General features: G+C 44.1%; 1 protein-coding gene across 1 annotated transcript in view; it reads right to left on the reverse strand.

Annotated features, from left to right (window-relative positions):
• The window catches only part of raraa (retinoic acid receptor, alpha a), a 164,653-nt gene that overhangs the window by 103,651 nt on the left and 39,401 nt on the right, over positions 1–21,601 (reverse strand). The window contains exon 2 of the mRNA XM_086064202.1: positions 16,331–16,470. The gene's annotated coding sequence lies outside the window, so the exon portion shown is untranslated. The remainder of the gene's footprint in view (positions 1–16,330; positions 16,471–21,601) is intronic.

The following is a 21,601-nucleotide window of genomic DNA, read 5'->3' on the forward strand; positions in this document are numbered from 1 at the left end:
GAAAAGGGGTTGACGGTTTTGTGTGAAATAGGCTGTGAAATCATCGGAGGCCATTTGTAAACACTCGACGGAGTTAATAACCACGAGGTCAAGCAGGCTTTGGTAAAACCCCCCAAAAAATCGCAATACACTTAAGAAAGCACGTATGAGCTTGTGCGCGGTGCGGCGTGTGTGTGTGTGTGTGTCTCGTGTGAGTGTTCGCGAGGCGGCACCATCGCCAACCTTGTTCCAGTTAGCCGGAGAGGCCCGGCGCAAATGAAGACCACATTTCTGCGGACGACTCTAAGAGATCGAACCACCCGCTACTCACACACTCAAGAAATAGATGTAGTCAAAGCACTTTGAGTTACCGTCAGCAACCTTTAATGTCAAAAGAGTCATTTTAGGCCAAATAAAAGAACCTTTGAACAACATATTATGCTATTTTTGTGACATTTTGTGATTATTTTTTTACCTTTTTTTTTTATACTTAAAAAAAAATCGGGCATTTTTGGCAATTTTGTGGACATTTTATGGTAAATTTTGGGATGTCTTGTTTAGTTTTGGGACATTTTATAGTTACTTTTTGCAGGTTTTTCTTTTCTGCCTTTTTTTTGGCAATTCAAAGACATTTTATGGTAATTTTATGCCTCTCTTTTGTGGTTTCTTTTTGAACGTTTTATTTTCTGCCTTTTTAAAAAAATACATTTTCGTACTTTTTTTGTGGCGATTTGGTGTACGTTATCTGGTAATTTTTCTTCTCTTTTTGGATCTTTCTGAAAATTTTATGGTAACTTTTTTTGACATTTTTCTTTCTGCATCTACCTTTCAACTAACAAATTTGGACTGACATTTTTTTAAATATTTAATTATGCATTTTTATAAAATTGAAATCGTTAATTCATCCAAAGAATATTTGATCAAAAAAATTAAAATAAACATGTAAAAAAAAACATTCCTACTAAATTTTTTGGGAGATCCAAAGGGAGTCAAAGGAGAGAGCCGCAGGTTGCAGACCCTTTCCCGTAGTCCATACCTCGCCATATGCACCTTCAACCCAGATATTTACATGACTTTGTAGTCCCACAGGGGGACACAACACAGATCACTCAAGAGGATGTTTCGGTTTTCCCCTCGCAAACACGCGTGCGTCAGCCGTGTATGTGCTCACACAATCAGCATACATCCGCGCCGGCACACAAGGCTGTGTCACCTTTGAATACCTATATCCAGGATGTCAAGCTAACAATGTTTCGAGAAAGACTCGAGCGCATATTTCAACACAGAAGATCCGACGGCACGAGAGTGAATGACGCACTTAAAGGCAGGGCCTCTTCCTGTTTATGCCGCCGCTCGCCCGCTTGAGGATCAAAAAAGATGTGCGGCTGTGTGCCCTCTTAAAAGACGGGCCAGAGTTTGGACAAGAGTTTCCATAAGCAGTCCAACAAGCAATACCCCACAGTATGATGCGAAGAACTCGTAGTACGGTCGTCCACACGCACAATTTCCCCGCTTGATTGCGATTGTGCAAATGGTGGGATCGTTCATCACAGTAACGTGTTCGCGCGTGAAAGCAACCGTAAAAGTGTCAAGGTGTTGGTATCAAGCATTAGGGTGTGAAGAGAAAGCGCCAAAGCAAATGTCAGCGCATGTCCAGGGGGGCTTGTTAGCCTCTAGAAGGCTACGTTCATTCACTCGGATAAATCTATCATAGTGCGTTTATACCTGGCCGAATGTGTGCATATTCACACCTTCAACCCAGCACGTTGCCGAGAATAAGGCCTCGAGCTGGAGCCATGCCAAACACAAAATCCTTTTATCTCATAAGGAATACAAATAATTGTGGCAGCTAGCTATCTTGCTAAGCTAAGTATTTAGCACTTCGCATGTTCACTGTCGCTGCTTGAGCAATATGCTTTTCTTCACTGCCATTGACGTGTATAGCCGTCATTGGCAGTGAATGAACTAATACGATAAATATGACGTTGAAAGGAAAATCTTGTTCCTAACTTGGACTCGGGGTCTTGGTCCCTTAACCTCCTGAGTGTGATTAGTCTCTGTTCCAGCTCCTAAACTCACACTACACTATGATTGGTAAAAAAAATAGATATATATTGAATGGAGCCAAGTATATATATATATATATATATATAGTAGTAGTCGTAGTAACATTAGTAACACGCCAACACAACTGGGTGCTGACATAACATGCTATGACCTTTCTAGGACATACACGCATAAGCTAGTAAACACCGACAGCACGGATCAGATTGAGTAGCCCAGAGGTCACGCTACAAATAGCAAAGCTTTGAGATTAAGAAGCATGCATTAACTGCGCGTATGGATATTTGCTCTATATGTGGTTACTAATATATATACATAGTATAACGCTGAGATAGAGCCAGCTGGAAGCATGCGAAACAAAACTGTGATGCAAAAATCAACAGCTGGATGGAGCCAAGTATGAAAAGGCGGCCTCGATATTTTTTTTAGGTTAAATCCATAAAGAAAGGCCACAAAATGCCACTATTTAATATTCAGGTAGAAATGTCAGGGGTATAAAAAAAAAAAAAAAAAAAAAAAAAACGTAACGTGACAAAAATGACTAGAATATTTTCATAATAAGATAAAGATATGATAGTAAATATAAAATAATGGCCAAAACTTCATTGTATTATATTTTGAATATACAGATCCAGTGCCGGTACTGGGCCACCCAAAAAAGGCTTAAATGCGAGGCCCCCTGGAGGAGCAAGGGTGCGACACCCATCCCACTCGAGTTAATCCCCCTTTAATAGAAACACATCAACGAAGACGCATCAAGCACATCTCTCCTTGTCCTCTCTCACCTGCGCTCGCAGAGTCATAAAACTCCCATTTAAAAATGCACGGGCTCCATAAGCTGCCAAGCCTTTTCTATTAACTGTGTTATAGCGTAGCTCGCTAAAGCTGCTGACGACAGCCCGGGAATTCAGCTTTCCATTAGGACGGAGGGAGGCGGTGGGAGATGAGATGCTCGGGTGAAGGATGAGAAATGAGACAGAATTGAGTCATTTTTCTCTTTGGCACGCCGCTGCAATCTCAACCCCCCCCCCCCCACCCCCCACCCCCCGCCTCCCCCCTGGATGCGGGAAACGGGAGAGGTTATGAAATAAGCTAAGCAGCACATTTGCTAATAGTTAAAACATGCATATTTATTTGCGCGTATTTGACCAGGTTTTCGCGCGCCGAGCTGCCTCCGCGGCGCTGGCAAAAGATGGATTGATTGGAGTGTTCCTCTGAGATTCCCCCCCCCCCCCCCCCACCCCCGCGGTGTCCTTAGGCGCTCACCAGATGACTATTGATCGGTTAATTGATTGATTGGCATCTGGCCGACAATGAGTCAACAACATCATCGCTCTTCCGTGGCCCCCGCGCGACAGCACATTTAAACAGCGACATCCTGAAGACAAACGTCTGCACAGAATTTGTTTCCCCTCAGGACGACGTTCAATAACTCTTCAGCGTCGAAAAAGTTGCGGAGATGGTATCTGCCCCGAAAAGACACGGCACTTCGCCGCAACTTGGAATAAAAGCGCAACAATTCCGCTGGAAATCCGCCCTCGCCGGCGCATGTGCTCATTTATCAAACCCTCTCATCTGCGCGTCCTTGAACGTGACACTAAACACCAACCTGCACTTGATAAGAGCATCTGCTTAATGTCTTTGAATTAAAATGTAAATGAGATTTCAACGGTTTGGGTGCGACTCCTACATGCCAGCCTGCGTTTTTCCCCCCCCCTCATAGTTCACCTCTCCTCGTCCCCGCCTCCCCTTCGCGTCCACAAGTCAAACACGGACTATGAAAATTAATGAGCGAGCGAGCTTGCTAAAGCAGGGGTGACACTCGGGGAACAAGGCTCCTGTCCCTCTAATGGCCCATATAGACAATGTCGGACGCATTTCAATTAACACACAATGGGATTACATGATATAATGACACGCAGGGAGGGTCGGCCGACGCGCGACAATGGACAAAAAGGACTTAAGAGGAAGCGCAAGATGACGACGTAGGCAGCGTCTAAAGGGGTGAGTGACACCGGGGAAGGGGGGGGGGGGTGTGAAGCTGTTACATCTTAATGCACCGCTGCCACCGCGATGAATCGTCTCCGCCGACGGGGGCGGGACACCATCCGAAGGCCGCTAACAGCCGCCGCTGTCAGGCTCGCATTAACCTTGAGAACAGCCAGGGGAGCGCGTTAGCCCCGCTGACCTCTCGGGTCTCTTCGCGCAGCCCTGTTGTGTCCGCATATATGACTGAAGGGTGTGTGTGTGTGTGTGTGTGTGTGTGTTTGTGCGCCTTTGTCCATCCCCTCCCCAGTGTCTTTATGAGCGCCATCAATGGGATTAAATCAGTCCATCAAAGGCTGCCGTGAGACCATATAGGCCCGTCTGGGCTGAAGAGAATTCACCTAAGTCTTCCCCTTTTGCCCCCCCCCCCGAGGTTAAGGTCTATGCAGACCAGCAATGGCGCCCCCAAAAGCTAATTTTGTGTACACAGGTGCACACACCAGATGTGCTCATTTGACAAAGAGGATGGAACGTTTGTGTAAAGTCGACGCAATATAAACAAAAAACGAATGTCTTCCATCTGATTCCGAAGATGGCTCTGAATGAAATTGAGCTGGGATAATATTTGGATTTTCCCTGAGCAAAGAGAGCAAATGTTTTGGAAACACAGTAGTAGTGGGGTCCGCGTTTTTGCTTTTTTTGGGTCCGGCTGACGTCGAGGCTTGCGGCGCTGAAAGCGTGACAAGGCAGCCACACTTGAACTGGAAATCGTGTTGTAGAGTATGAAAGGTGGAAAAAGTCATCGGTGGCAACTGGTCAGTAGAAGGCACAGCGGTCAGCAAATGACATTGCTTGAAGTCGTCGTGTGAAGCGAGACCAGGCGTCAACAACCTGGACTGTCAAAAGAGCCGTTTTAGGCCAAATCAATAACAAAAAAGTCTGTCTGGAGTCGCAACATTTTTGAACATCGCGGTGAACAAAACAGTGTGTTAGTGTTAGAAAAATATACAACATCCAATATTTTATACTTGGTTTTTCATACATTTTTCGGGGGCCATTTTATAGCAATTTTTCAAAGCTTTTTTTTTTTAAACCACCTTTATTTGCTGTCAATCAATTTTGCTTAATGGAATGGTAATTTTCAGGATTTCTTCTTTTGCTTTTGGACGTTTTAGGGTTACTTTTTGAACATTTTCTTTCCTGCCTTTACTTAAATCAATTTTCGGACTTAGAAAACGTTTTGGGGGCAATTTTGCCGACATTTGATGGTAAATGTCAGGATTTCTCTTTTCTTTTTGAACATTTTATACCGGTAGTTGCTTTTTGAGCATTTTCTTCTCTGCTTTTTTTAAAATTCAATTCTCAGACATTTTTTCCAATTTCATGGACATTTGACAGCAAATCTCTGCTTTTCCGCTTCCTTAGTTTTTGGCATTGAAATTGATTTATTTTTAAAAATATATTCACTTATTATTATTATTATTTATTTATTTATTTTTTATTTCTTAATTGATAGGACAGCTAAATAATTGACAGGACGAGCCTCTACACATGGTGCGGGTGCTCAACACACTGAGCCATGGCCCAATTATTTAATTTTAATTTCCTTTGTTTTCTTTGGTCCTTCCTCGGGTCTCCTGGCGGCGGTGTTCGGTTTAGGTGAACGGTATGGGATTTTTTTTAATAGTTTTTTGGTGAACTAACGAATACACACACACTCGCACGCACACACACATACACATACAAAAAAATATATAAAAAAATAAATAATAAATAAATAAATAAAATAAAATTTTATCAAAATCATTAATTCCTTCAAATAATATTTCATCTTAAAAATGTAAATTTCTACTTTCTAAGTGTCACAATTGACGCTTTTCCATCGGACCGGTTCCACACCAAAGCGGCATTTTCGGTCTTTTTCGGGGCCGAGCGGTTACAACGGAACCGCTTTTTAGAACCATCTCGGAGGTTCTGCAGCGTTGGTCGTCTGTCGCCGAGAGGGGCCGTGTCGTCACTGTCATCTGATTGGCCGACAGCAACGCATTCCTTTTTTGATATTTATTCCCTTATTTATAGCGAGGCAAGAGGCGCCACTGGTCTTCGCCAAAGTCATAAAAATACAGTTTATACGATAAATAAAATAATGTTTTACAACAACGCTGAACTATATTTACGATTTAAAAGGTACTTGCGGATGGATTAGTAATGATTGCACACCGCTCGCCTGGCTCGTATGTTCCCATTCACTTGAATGAGGCTCGAGCTCTCCATTCAGGAATAGCTTCGTGAAACCAATCGTGAAATCAAGATCGCAATATTTCATCCATGGTGGTCCATATGAAATTGTAAATATGGTTCAATGTTGGCGCGACTCGCCACTCGTGAAATGTTATGGCGGAGCCGCACGCACCGCAGGAGTGCAAGCTTGGCTTGGACAGTTCAAATGATTGCGACCCCTTCCCGCCGCGCGCCTGCTGTAATGGAAATGCCAAGAGAGGCCGCGTAGTGTCGTTCTGTACAGTGTGGCGTGGTGTGGTAGCGTGTCGTGCGGGGCTAATGGAAAAGCGGCAAATGACTCTGTACCGATTGCTTCAGCTCACCTCACCTGACCGCCCCTCCCCTCCCCTCCCTGCTCACACTGCAGCTGCAGTTCACCTGCAAGCAAGTCAGTTGCTACGAGTATATCAGCCACAATTAGCTCTCCCCTCATCGCCAGAGTTTTTCAGCATTCATTCTTCTATTGATTCTCTAGCCCGTTTCTTCCAAATTAACTCATTCACTGCCATTGATGGCTATAGATGTCAAAAATTCTTTTGAACTATTTCTATTAGTTTAACATTTTTTTTCCTCTTTTGTTAACAAGAATATGAAACCCTAGAAAAAAATTATTGCACATTTAGAACAGATATAAAATCTGCGATTAATCGTGAGTTAACTAGTGAAGTCATGCGAGTAAAAATTTTATAATTTTTGACGCCACTCATTTTTAATCATCTTTGCTTTTTTTAATGAAGGACTACTGGAATCAGTTCATTACAGATGATATGCTGAAATCAGAGGATTTGGACAATTTTAAATTAAAAAAATGGCTCCAAATGATTACTTGAGTTGATTATTAAAAATAAAAAATAATTTTTTTAAATTAGTGGTGTCAGGCGGTTACATTTTTTTAATTGTAATTATTTCACATGACTTCACTCACAATTAATCAGAAATTTAATATCTGTTCTAAATGTACAATAAAAAACATCTAGGTTTTCATAATCTTTCCGCTCCAAAAAAACCCCACAGTAAAAGTCATTACCCACTTAAAGCCCCTTTGTTGTACTGCAAACGGGGTTCCGACACCCCCACCAAAATACATTTGTGTGACACTGGTATGATGTCAGAATATTTACATAGCTGACACAAGTATGAGCATCCATTCAGTTTTAAAGACACAATGGCAGTGATAGAAAAAAAAAAACACAAAACAAAGAACGGTCGAGGCGCCTTGCCAACCTTGACGTCTTTATGTCCTTCACGCACACTCTTAAGGCCTTGGAGGGTGCAAAAAGCTTTTAAAGTGCATTTGTGCCTGAGTGGCCAGAACATTGTGCACAGCGCTGCCTCCGCCCGCCGTTGCTTCGCCACATTTGACAGCGCGACTATGCAACGGATTGGAACGCTATTTTTAGCGAGCTGCTGACAATATCATGTCCCCAAATGGGTGTAATTGTATTATGCTGGAGGTGCTAAAAGCCTCCAGTTGGGGAAGCGCGTCACAGGAGGAAAGTCTTTAGGATGAGAAGCTTTGAAGAAAAGTAGGAGCAGCAAATGAAGGAGGACATATATACAAAGTCAGCATTAAAGCGGGTGGGGGATGGGGGGGGGGGTGTTCGGGGGGCTGCACCGAGATGGAGGAAGAAAGAATCCTAAGGGGCCGGTTTTCCAAGAACTCAAGAGAAGACAAAGGAGGATGATATTACATTTTTGTGGCGGCGCATGTTGGATGGCGCTTTTTGGTATCGGCAGCTCTTGAAGCTTCTTAACGGCCGCGTGATGATAGATGAAAGACTGAACTTTAATCAGAATGGCGCCCGAAGCATTTTCAGGGAGGTAAACAGATTATCAGTCAAGCCCTCCTTCCATCTTCCCTCTCATTCTGCCGTCGTACTCCTTTCCTCGGCACATGACCACTTCTGACACTGGCATGCCATTCGTCTCTTTCCCATCAGCCAACCTCCACCCCCGGCCCCCCCCCCCCCACCATATGCCCCTCGTTTTTACCTCCGCGTTACTTGTCAGGAGAACACTCCTCCCCCTGCAGTCCATCGGAATATCTCCGACGAGGGTTGGAACTTCAAAGCGCCTCCTCGTCCCATTCCGTATCTCATGGCTTCATCCGCCATGAAATTAGAAGGTGCGAGATGTGTACGAAAACACGGGCTATTCATAGGCTCTTGTCGTAATGGATGATTGCCTTTTTTTTTCACTCGCCTGGATCATGTGATAGAGCTCATCTGTACATTTTAAAAAGCTGCATTGAAATGGGGCAAAGGTAGGCGAGAAAAAGAGCTGAGAAGAAATTCCAGGCATTATGATACATGCCCCATTCTCCTCCATTGTTATTGTTTGCTGTCGCCAGTTAAATTTAGACCTCTCATTCGCCTAAACGTGGCCGCCAATAGCCATTGATGTGGGTTCAATACAGGGTTACAATAGATTTGGAATTTCCAAATTTTTTAGAGCGGGATTGTTGGTCGTTATTAGCTTGACTTTTTTTCCCAAAATGTTTCGTTTCAGTTTCGTTTTTTATTAGTTTTGATGTTATTTGATTTATTTTGTGTATTTCTTGTGTGCAAGATTAAGAAAACAACAACAACAACAACATCACAGTAAGTACTGTGCAGCATAAATTGAACAAAAATATGACTTTAAAGCAAATACAACAACTATAAAAGTTCATGGACTTTGAATTAGAAAAAGTGCAGTGCATAATACCGCTTCTAAATTAGATGCAGAACAACTTTATCGTCTTGAATAAAGCGAGGATGGTCTCGCTTTTTATCCCCTCTTTGTCAAGTTGCCAACTTCTTAAGTGGATTTGTAGTAGAAGTATTCAAGCCGGTTGCACTGTGTAGGGCTGGGTATCGACTTAGAGTTCCAAAATCGATTTGATTCGATTCACTTTGATTTTTGGTTCATTTAAGAACGACATGCTGTAAAAAAACTAAAAAAATATTGCAACATATTTGATATATTATGTATTTTTACATATTTAACTACCCCGGTATTCTTTTTTAAATATATAAAAAGATTCACAATTGTCTTAAAGCCAGGTCTTGAATCATAAATGTAAGAAAATACTTTTGAATTCAAACATTCAAGATACAAAACAAAACAAAACAACAAAAAATTGAAATTTAAAAAATACTCTATTTTCACATGAACTTTTCAATTGATAGTTTTATGAATCGATATTGGGCTATGAAAAGGAAAATGTATTCGATTTTCAAACCCAGCCCTAGCAGCGTGTCCTATTTTTTCATATATGAAACCCCAAAAAAAGACGTCGCTGTGGAGCAACGTCAACTGCTGGCACTTTTTTAATTGGCTGCCACTAGATGGCACTACTTCTATGTGACACACCGTTAAAGGACCACAAGTCCCAGGCGACTGTTCGACCTCCCTTAATTATGTACGACATTCATTTTCAAACATAAGAACAAAGGACAGTTTCACTTTTAGTTCGTTTTGTAAAATGCAGTTTCAGTTAGTGTTCGGTTTTCAAAAGCATTTTCATTTTTATTTTATTTCCTTAATGAAAATGTTTTTGTTTTTGTTTACTAAAATAACCTTGGTTCAATATTTGTGTGATTTTTTTTTTTTTTTTTTTTTGCTGCACTTTATAAATTAAGTATGAAAGTTTGTCAAGAATTACGTAGTACTCAATTGTGGAAATACAGCATTAACAGTTTTTCACCATTTCAGTTTTTCTCATCAGCTTTGGGCTTACGTGGCCGCTTTAGAGTGCCTCATTGTAGCGGGTCCGGTCAACTCCAATGAATTCTTTGACCGAGTTTGCATTGTCACTGTTCACACTGACGCGTGGAATCCGCCTTTTAATACGTGTTCAAAGTTTCCCCCAGAATTTTGCGGGGAATCCAGTTGGCTTATAAAAGTGAAGAAACTTTACAGGGAGCCGCGCGTGAGAACAAAGATACATGTTCTAATTTGGGAACTGTCAAAATGTATCGCTGTTATGCCGCCTTCTCCTACCCGCCGTCATTTTGTCGTGGAAAGAATTCAGGATGTTTCCTTGCATAATGACGCCGGCATCCGTGTTCTAGTTTGAAACGCATACAAAAAGCACCCCGGGAGAAGGAAAATGCTAATAAAGCTATTAATGATAGATCAGCACGTAACTCAAAGTGGCAGCGAGCGAGGAGGAAGAGAAGACGGGAAGCGTCATCTTAAGAGAAACGGAGTGAATAAAAGGAGCGAGTGGGAGTTTAGAGAAAGATGGACTCAAAAAGCTGCATTTGCGTGTCTGGAAATTGGAACGCTAGTTAACGCGTAAGCACCCGCGTGGCCGTGGAGATAATGCACTTGTACGTTTAATGCGCACATCGTAAGGGGGGGGGGGGGGGGGGGGGTGAGCGTCCTTGTGTGGATTGAGGCCATTAGCTGAGTTCTCGGGGGATTTTTCAACAACTTCCCTCTCAAAGTGCCTCCTTTTTTTCCGCACATTAATTGTTTTTTCATTATCTGGTACGCTCGCGTGAAGGAAGATGTGAGAGCAGGAACCCGTGTTGATTTTATGCAGTGCGACGCACTGCTGCGCAATATCTCAATCTGTGAAGGTGTGCGCCTTGAGATACAATGCGCTCATCCCTCAATTTAACGCCGCTCTCTTATCGCTAATTGCAAGAAATGCGATCACTATTCTACATGTGTTTATTTAAGAGGACCGGAATGCGGTCCTGACTCGGGAAGGAAAGCTGAGAAACATCTGAGGAATCACACAACGCTAATGAGTTTGCCGACGCTGCACTCTGATTCACATTTGCCGTTCGCTGGAAAAGGGCTAAGAAATTTCCAAGGTCTGAATTGTTGTAGGACGGAACGCAGCCGACTCCCGGCCAATCGAAGCGGCTCCTCTCAATTCCACTGAAATAAGGGCGGTTGAGGTGCACGCCATGCTTGACATTGGAAAAACTGAGGTCCATGCAAAAGAGTGGCCCACGCAAAGCGTATTTATGCAGGTAAGACCTCACCTTTGAGGATGATGTTGGGGATTATCCCACACTTTTCAGATTTATGAATGAATTAAACGACATCCTTAATCTGCCTGCGCCTCAAAATCCACCAAAAATGGAAATACACCACCTGCACCACTTAAACCAGCTTTTTGCGAGTCTAAAATCGAGTCTTAACTAGACTTGCCCCCCCGGCACAAAAATGAAGATGCGTCCATTTTTACACCGGGCGCAGCCTACTTTCTGTCACCAAATTGTCAGTTTTGTCAGCAGCTTTCGTCGCGGTAGGCTCAACTCGCCCTGGCACAAAAAAAGTGAAGATACGCCCCATTTGAAGTAGCCGATACCAGCCTATCAGTACTCGCGACAGTGGCCGATCGTTTTGCGATCAGGTACTAGAAATGAGAAGAATAAAAGATCTTTCTTTAAAATGCTCTCATCGTTTTTTGAGGGGAAATTTTACGCGTCAAAAGTGCTAGTGGTATTGGTACTGTGTGTATCAGTATCTACTCAAGAATTGAGTACTCACACAGTTGTCTTGTTTTGTGGTCTGATGCAATCGGCCCCTCCGACAGCGGAAGAAGTCTGTTAGAAAATGAACGAGGACTTTTGCGACTGCGGAAAACTACTCAAGTGGAGCTGAAAATGAGAATAATAGGTTCCTCTTAAGAAGGGGAGGAAATGAACAACCGAAAATCAATAACGGGGAGAGGAGGAGAGAAAAGGAGAGCGACAGCAGATGAGGCGCGCATCGATTTTCGTAACGAGGCAGAGCGGCGGGCGGCATGAACAATGACGGAGGAACCCACCGACAGCTCCAAACATGGAAAGTGAAACGGACAAGATGAAAACAAAAGAGAACGCAGGAGCGTAACAAAGAGAGACAGGATTGGGGGGGGGGGGGGGGGGTGGGGGAGGGGGGGCAGAGAGTGAGAGGAAGGTGCCTCTTTTACCTCCATCTCAATTTGCACAAAACTTTCATTACTACCAATTTGGACCAGGAGCCCGTAGGCCGGGTGCCATTAGGCGAGCCTGGCATCAATCAGCCTAATCGCCCTCCCAGGCCGCTAAATTACAGCACCCAGTTGCTTATTAAAATTTGTCGCCTGTCTCCCAACACTCTCGGCACCGTTGGAGATGAGATCCCCCGTCACTCTCCAGACGAATGGCTTCCAAAGAAGAAGCGCGACGAAAGATGGGACAGTAGAAGGTTTAAAAAAAAAAAAGAAAAAGAAAAATGGGCTTGTCGGGACAGAGCGGATCAGAGAGCGGTTTTTGGGGAGGGAGGGGGGGGGGATTATCTGGCTTGATTTATACACTCAAGTAGATGTGCTGTGGGTTCTTGCACACACACATTTGACATCCCAACACAACACACTCTCACCCAAATTCAGCTTCCACTCTTGTCAAAAGCTACGCACACACACACACACACACACACACACACACACACACACACACACACACACACACACACACACACACACACACACACACACACACACACACACACACACACACACACACGCAGTTGCGAAGGAGGTTTGCAACGCTTCCCATTGCACACTCAATCAAAGCGCTGGCCAGATAAGACACATGATGAATGGTGTAATTGAAGGCGGCGGCGGCGGCGGGGTAATGCAGCATCGCTCCGGGTTCAGTGAGGGAGGGGGGGGTGGGGCGGGGGGTTGACGAGTGGTGAGTAAATGATTAGCCCCTGGGATTTATTGTTATTGCCTGTATTATTATAAAATACTGACACTGCCTGCCTCACCTATTGTGTCACGCCTCCAGATTCACTTTTTTGGAGACGAGCACGCCGGCGAGTCACGCTAATGGATGCGAGGGAGGGATTGGAAGGGGGAAAAAAATAGAGGTCGGATCAACAAATCAAAAGGTAATTTAGCAAAGTGAGGCCCCTTTTGTGAAAATGAGTACATTCATTTCATTCACGGTCGGAGTTCTGGCTCAAAAACTGGTCAGATGACTACGGCATTGTTACACTGTGCAAATTTAACAAACTGTTTCTGAATTGACTTAACTCAACAATGACCTAAATTGACAATGCCTGTAAGTATACTGAACTGAACTGCAAGAGTGGAATTGTTGTAATCGTCAGTAATTTCTTCTTTTTTTTCTTTTTTTTCTTAGCTGCAGGTTGAATGACTTAAAAATGTTCATAGTAAACGCCAGTGCAATGGAAGTCTAGCCGAAGTCATTTAATCGATGATGTCATTGATATCCGTTTCAGTAAAGCCACATATCAACACACAAGTCAGATTTCCATCCAATTGTTTCAAAATTTGTAAGCGGATTTACTGAAAATACGCAAAAACGGACATGCGACTGCCTCATGCCCGTTTCCATCTGTTCTTCTTTTGCGAATATTGAGAGGGGACTCCGCCGCTGTAGGTGGCGGTATACGCCATAGAGATGAGATCCACCAATAATTTAAAAGATGAAGAAAACCTTTCACTTTCTTTGATCCTTTCTCGGGTCTCCTGACAACCTCACGACTCTAGTATTCGGTTTAGGTGAACGGTATGAGATTTTTAATAGGTTTTAGGTGAATTAATGAGTACACACTCACACGCACGCACACATGCACAAATACCCATAGCTTACTTTTCTATATATTTTCAGGTATAGCTGCTATGCTAGGATTTTTGGGGCCGATAAATAAACGATAAACGATCACTGATCCAATCACAAGATGGATCAATATATTAACATAACTTACGCCTCATAATGAAAGCTATTTTGTATCAACGTGATGGTCAAATTAAATAAACAAAACATACTGTAGCTAGTTATTTTCTGTTCTAGTTTTCTACCAGTCCAAAAAATAAAAAATACACGTTCACTATTACTTTGTGATTGAATGGTCGTTGGTAGTGCAAAGGCTACAAATAGATTAGCTTTCAGGCTCACATATTGTCCCCTTATTAATTAATTGCCTCAAGTCATTTTTTTGCAAAATAATTTTTTTGCCTAAATCATCATGACGCAAATGGTTCAAAATTTTCCTGAAAAATCTGAAAAAAATGACTTAGGCGATTATCTTAAGAAGGCGTCGATATACATACACGATGGTATCGCAGAACGAATGAAGAACGTTGTTTTTGCTGTCTCACCGATCAATGACATCATTGGTCAAGCGTGCAAATTATGACATTACAGTCGATCGCCGATTTTGCATCAAAAGGCAAAATATCGTTTGAGCTTGATCCAGTCGATCTACTGGCTACCCAAAACTTATTTGTCCGTCGCAAATTTTGTTGATATGAACATTAAAAGTCACCTGCTAAATCCTACACACACACACACACACAGACGGCTGAACGTCCTGTTTTTTTCTGCAAAGGGGACTTGCTCTTCGTCTGTCCTCTGCCTGTCTGGTCCATCTGATGACCCTGATTTACTGCGCTATACTTGTCGGTGCTTAATCGCTCTTAATGGATCTTGATTTGTGGCACATGAGGAGATCATCTCAATTAGGGAGGCTCTCTAAGTTGTTGACCTTCTCGCATCAGTTGAACAAGTGAGTCTTAGGTGGCCAATTATTTACAGATCCGGGCGATTTTTTTTTTTTTTATCTTGTCGGACTTCCCCTCTAAAAAAAATAAAAAATAAATTAAAAGCCACGGATGATGTCACATGACACGAGTGGCCTTTTGAAATCTTCACGTTGCTAAAACGCATCTAAATCAATTGCAGAAGCGCTGCTGGGGCAAAAACACATGCACACATGCACACGTGCACACATGCATTATTGTATTTGCTGCACAATTGGTAAGAGCGTGCTGCGGTTGCTTGAACCGTGTCTAGTGTCAACACATACAGTACATGGTAAACAGAACGGGGGCGGAAAAAAAGCCACATGTGCACACACTGTGCCAATCGTGACCTCAGACAAAGCCTGTTCTGCAGCTACAAATAGAAGAGAATCATAGCTGTTGCTTTTGTCTCAAGGTTTAATTAGCACATAGTTAAAAGAGCGAGCTGGCAGGGTGCAGTGATCCCAAATACGCTCCATAGTTTAAAAATAATTATGAATCTTTGATGTGCTTTTATTGTTTCAGTAAGAGAGAAACTGTTTTGTTGGTTAGCAAGATTTCACGGTACGGTGGCGCCTGTGGTTAGAACGTCAGCCTTGCACCGGAGAGGTTCTGAGTTTGAATCTGGGCTCAAGTCCATGAAACTTTGCTGCCCAATTTCGTCACGTTGTGGCAATCCGCTTCTTCCCTGACAGTCCCGCCATGTTTTTATGGTTCAGTAAAATAATTAATTCAGTACAGGATACTGTACATGGAGCTTTAAAACCCGATACACGGTAGCAGGTTTTCGATGCATACATTAGACTGTGCATAAACACATTGTGTTTTACAATAATTGTTAACTATCTTTATAAATTCATATGTACCTGTAGCCAGAAAGCAAAGCGTGGAGAATCTGTGTTACCGAAATGCACAGGGCGGTCGATCATTACAATAGTCTCTCAAAATATCCATAATTCTCAACCATTTTCTGCCCTTGTAGCAATCTGCTTCTTCTTTGACAATCTTGCCATGTTTTTGTGGTTCAATCCAAAAAAAACAACATAATAATAATCCAGTAATATTCTATACAAACAGTAGAATTTCGAAACTTGACACAGATGTGTAGTGCTCATACGTTTGATGTGCAGGTGTGAGTCAATAGTCCACTTCAGTCGATTTTAGTTGCGTCGGACCTAAAACTTCTCGTCACTCTACATCAGGGTTCACCAATTCCGGTCCTCGAGGTGTGGAATCCTGCAGGTTTTAGATGTTTCCGCCCACCAACACACCTGATACTAAAGATCGGGATCGTTATAAGGCGTGCTGATGAGCTGATTAAATGAATCAGGTGTGCTGGCGGGCCTGCAGGATCTCCGGACCTTTTTTGTATTCGATCCTATGCAGAGTCTTCATGTTGTGGTAACATAAAAACTCAATTTAGTCGCATTGCAGGGTGTGCGTTTGATGGATGCAATGGGTTCGTAGCTGCTGTACATAATCATTACGCGCCGTTTCTACCTCTGTTGGTCGGCAGCGGCTTCCTATGTGTTGAACTTCAGACTGATTAAGCGGCGCGCTGTTCAGCCAAGTGGGCATCCGGCCGGCAGACTGCCCGCATCGATTGCTCGGACCGACCTGTCTTCTGGAAGCAGAGAGAGCTGGATGGAAGGAAGAGAGAGTGGGGAGAGAAAGAAGAAAAAGGTTCAACATTAGCTTAAATGAAAGTTTATTAGCTGCATCAGTCAGTCAGGTGGAGGGGGGGGGGGGGGGGGTTGTGCCCCGGGCCGTTCTCCGTGCTTCCTCTCTCAATCTATTTCCCACTCGCCCCCCTCCTTTCTCATATGTGTGTGTGCGCGTTTGCGAGGGGAGGGGCAGGCGTGACGGGAAAACATTAGCTCGTTGGCAAGCCGCTGGTATACCATCCAGTAATTGGCTCGGGTAATGGTCATGTCCAAACAAATGGTGTGCGGCCTAACCTTGTTACGAGCAACCGACTGCTCCGCCCTCACCTCGTTGGAGCTGGCGTTGGGATTTAGCGCAGACATTTTTCTGTTGATGTTTTTACTCAGACACACCCAAATGAGCTCTGGCGTTTGAGAGTCGGCGGTTTTCTGGCAAGCGAGAGACGCAGAGAGGGCGGAAGCGCCGCAGATATGCAGGAAGTGGCTTCTTTTTTTTTTTTTTATGCCTCTCTCCCGTGGCCGTCTGTCTGATAGGAAGCTGAGCCGCTAATGTTTGAATGGTGTGTGCGGAATGGAAGTGTGCACGAGTCTATCATCTTGATAGTGCGCGAATGGGGAAGAGACAAATAACAGTAGTGCCGAGCGGTGTGTACGTGCATGTGTGTGTCATGGCAGCCCCTCACTCAGCCAGCTATCATCTCCCGCCAGACGGGCCCCACCGAGCTGACCCAGCTGGATAATGAGATCCATTATGATTTACGTGCCAAGAGGACAGCGAGACAGAACAAAGACATGCACACACATAGTCGGGGTGTGCATGTCAGGGTGTGTGCGCGTCTCTCTGCCGCAGTTTCACATTTCGCTTCGCCATTGTTTTTTTGTTGTTGTTTTTTTTCTCTCTCTACCCTGCCGCCGCCCCTTGCCCTTCTTGTCGTTTCCTTTCCCTGTGCCGTCCCCCTCCCCTGTCCGCCTTCCTCCCCCTCCCCTGGGCCGGGGGCTCCATCCATGGACCGGGTCTCGGGGCTCCGGGGGCTGGGCGGGCGGCTACGGTGGGCCTCCTGGCACCTCGGGCGGGCCCAATATCCGGGGGCGAGCTCTATCGCCCCTTCCTGCATATCTGCGGCGCTTTCGCCCTCTTTGCGTCTCTCACTTGCCAGAAAACCTCAGACTCTCAAACAGCAGAGCTCGTTTGAGTAAAAACAGAAAAATGTCTGCGCAAATCCCAACGCCGGGCAGAGCAGTTGGTTACTCGTAACAAGGTTAGGCCGCCATTGTGCGCGCACCAAAGTGCGAGTCCGTCACTTCTAGAACTTTGTGCAGGTGAAACAGGAGATTTCTCTCTTTCACCGTCCGCAGAAAAACGCAAGTTGACTGTTTCTCAAACACACACACATTGCCCCGGGGGCCTTGGAGGCCAAAAGCAAAAAAAAAAAAAGTGAAGCAAGGATGTGCCGCATCAAAAAAAGTGGACCACACAACCTCACCCTGACTGATGGCTAGCCCTGCACAGCACTGCAGCATGCTGGGGGATTAGTCACCAGGTATTTGTGCTCGGGTTTGTTGGTGGAGATCTGCAGTAGCTGTCAAGCGGATTTCACAAAAGCAGCTGGCACATACTGGTTGTGGGAGCCAACTATTTTAAATGAAATTCCTCAACTTGTTTCAATGACATAAAAATGTGATCCCATCACTCATGCCTGCCCAGTCCACATCTGGGAATAATCCAACTCCTACAATGTGTAATGTTATTGTTTCTGACTGCTCCTCCAATAAATACCCATCACAATGCAAATAAAAAAAAAATACACATAAATAAATAAAACCTCAAAAGTACCACCTTGATCTTGTATTCCCAAACCCACACACACACACACATATTCTCTGCGGCATGCATTTCCATCATCAGGTGTGATCAGCGCGACTGTCCACAAGCCAACATTCGCTCAACCGTGGCGGCCACTGCGCAAAGGTGCATTCATCCTCACGTTATGACACATTCCCACAGCTCAATATTGAACTTTTAGACCACTACACACACGCGTGCGCGCGCGCGCAGGGTGAAAACAAGGTAGACGAGAAGGAGCTGACAAGCCCTGTTACCATACAAAGGTCAAACAAATTAAATAAGCATCAAAGTGAATGAGGATGAACAGCACGCCGGCGCAGAGGGGGGAGGGGGGGGGTGTTAATGGAGGGAGGTGTCGTGGCGAAGAAAAAATGTAGCGCGATAATTACTCTTAATTGAATTTTAGCTTTATTGCACCATGGCATTTATTCTCTATGGTAACGGGCTTCTCTTTTGGGTAATCAATGGATTTTAAGACTGCAATATACATACTGGACATGGTAGACAGAAGCGCTGAATGATTTGGAAAAAATAAAGAATACATTTTAAAAAATCTAATTTTTTCAGATTTTTGCAATCATGATTTAATGTGAACTTTAGGTCCCCTTCCTATGTATTTTTTTTTCTCCAACAAACACAAGCAATAAATGTATTGCATTAAGCAATATCAGATGTATTGTACATTTTTCTTACTTTATAAAAAAAAAATCTTTACAATATGTTCTATGCATCCCCACTAGTCTAAATACTGCATTCTGATTAATATTGCATTTGTGGAATATGAGTTAAGCTGCAAAAAAAAGAAAGAAAAAAAAAGTCATTTTTATCCATCTCTGGGGACGGCCATTTTGACATCACAGTTGCTCAGGCCTCAGGTAACAAGTTACACCCATTCATGGCTCACCTGTTTTCTGAGTTCGGTCATGAGATGTTCACAAGCTGAGCCATGATTGGCCGTCAGCAAGTAACAAAATGGCCGCCCCTTGTGGGGTTTACCGCAAAACTTTGTTTAGTAGCAACTTTTCCCCCCCACATGAACAAATCCCTGCAGCAAAAGCCTCAAAAACTCAGCGTCTAATTTGGCCAATAATATGCTATATTTTGACATGACTTAAAAGTGATTTGGAAAGCAGGGTATGTTAGTTTCATAAGATTTAAGCGAGCCTAAAAAAAAGACTGGAAAAAAAAAGATGTGGGTTTTCTATGATTTACAAGAGTGTTATGGATTTGCACAAAATGTTTTTGGGATTAGAGTCTTCGAATACTCATAAATAGCATTTGAATTGTATCTTGTGTTTTTGGCTGGCACAAAGAAGCCTACTGAATTTCATTGGATGTTTTTATGTTCAAAAAACATGCTGCAATAAAAACATCTAGTCATTATCTCCATTCTGTGCGTATGCAGAGGTACGCTTTTCCTCCACTAAATGGTCAGCCGGTCGCTGGGCTATTTTCAATGTGTTTAGTCTGCTGGGGAGTTTCAAAACCACATCCACGCTGTTGCGGCACGACTCGGGCAAAGTGGCCGCTCGAAAACCCCGGGACGCACGCTGCGACCAAAATAAGTCCCTCGTGGCTGAGCGCTAACACAACAACAGCGCGCCTTAGATCCCAGAAAAGGTACGTCAATATTTCTCCGGCGAGCCCCCCTCGGCATCTCAACGCCGCTTAACAAAACAGTTGTTCGCTCGCAGTGGTGCCAAGCCTAATCACTTCCTTCGGCGCCAGGTGGTTCTCATTGACGGAGGGCCGACTCCTCCACGCGGCGGGACGCTCGGACGGAGGAAATTGGCTCCTCCGCGCGCGTTTATTGCTCGCGAGCCGTGCGGAAACGCCGGCCGGCCGGCCGTTGCCTCTTTTTATCCGAGGATCTTTGAGCCGCCCGTTCCGCTGCGCAGAAACATCTGCGTCTGGAGAAACAATTACAAACACCTTTTTCCTATTACGCCCAACCATTAAGCGCCATTGTGCGGAATTAGATGCAGTCTACGGAATAAGTGGAATCTAATTCATGGCCTCTTCTTCATGGGCCGCCGCTGATGCAGTGGCTGCTGTGCTAATGAAGAGGATGAAAGAGAAGTGTTAATCAAACCGAGCATCTCATCTGTGGAAAGAACGAGTGGAGGAGAGACCTCAAAGTGGCTCCTAAGGGATGTTTGCGAGTGTGCAGGGGGAGGTGTAAAGGATCCAGCGCGTATTTGTCTGTTGTACTATTATCTTGCTAAATGAACAGTAGCTCTGCAAACTGAGCTGTCAGTTAAACAAAATCTAAATAAAACCAGCATAAATGCGTGTCCCCGGGCCCTGGCTCTAATAATTGCGCGGGAAGCCCTCGGCGGGGGCAATCCCTCTCCGGTTGCTGCCTTTGGATCCCTCCTGGGCTCGTCCGTTTTGGAGTACCAGCGCTAACGAGGAGGGTCTGATTAGATTTAAATGTCAAGAGAGATAGGACAATACAGTTATCTTCCAAATGATGGCCCATTAAAGGGCCCAAGCAGTGCACCTCCCTCCTCGACTAACTAATCACCAACTCCATTTATCATCCGCAGACAGGGGCATCATTTTGGAGGGCATATTCCCTTGTTTCTGATTCCTAGCCAGGAGTGTCGTTATCATAGGATCAGTATATGTTCCTGCAACGCCGCGCTGCATCGCTTAGCGCCCGTGTTCTATTCAAGATGTGTCGTGAGAGAGGGAATGGTAGAGAGATGTAGGCGAAGCAGGAATGCCGGGTGGTATAGTGGATCACATCGTAAGGGTTGGACCGATTAGTCGACTCGCTCATGAGTTGACTATCGAAAGCTTCACGTTCGCTAGCCGCTAATTAACTATGCAATTTTAACGGCAATATCGGAATAGGAAAACTACCATAATATAAAAGCAGCACATTTGTTAAAAAAAAGACAGGTGGAGCTCCATTTGTGTAGTTCCAGCACCCTCTATTGGTTAGTTTTTTTTAAGTATAGTTTAATTTTAATTAGGCATGTTTTGGCCACCAACGTTATCGTATTTTGGGGGGAATTTTGTCATATTGTGATCATATCGTATCGTGACATTTGATCATTGTTACATCCCTACCGCTAAATACGTGCTTTTAGCGTTCCAATTCTAGAGTATATTCGACTCACCCGTCTGCTACCGTCGCCGGACTATAATGCTCTGTGGAGCGGCAGACTGTCAAGCCAATGAGGCGACACGATCTTCGTAGATCTGTACAGGTCTGAGAGTAAAAAAATAAGATGGTTTTGGATTAGCCACGCT

Source organism: Leptonotus elevatus, chromosome 20, assembly GCF_054856555.1.
Source record: "Leptonotus elevatus isolate MCC_2025b chromosome 20, RoL_Lele_1.0, whole genome shotgun sequence".
Classification (NCBI taxonomy): Eukaryota; Metazoa; Chordata; class Actinopteri; order Syngnathiformes; family Syngnathidae; genus Leptonotus; species Leptonotus elevatus.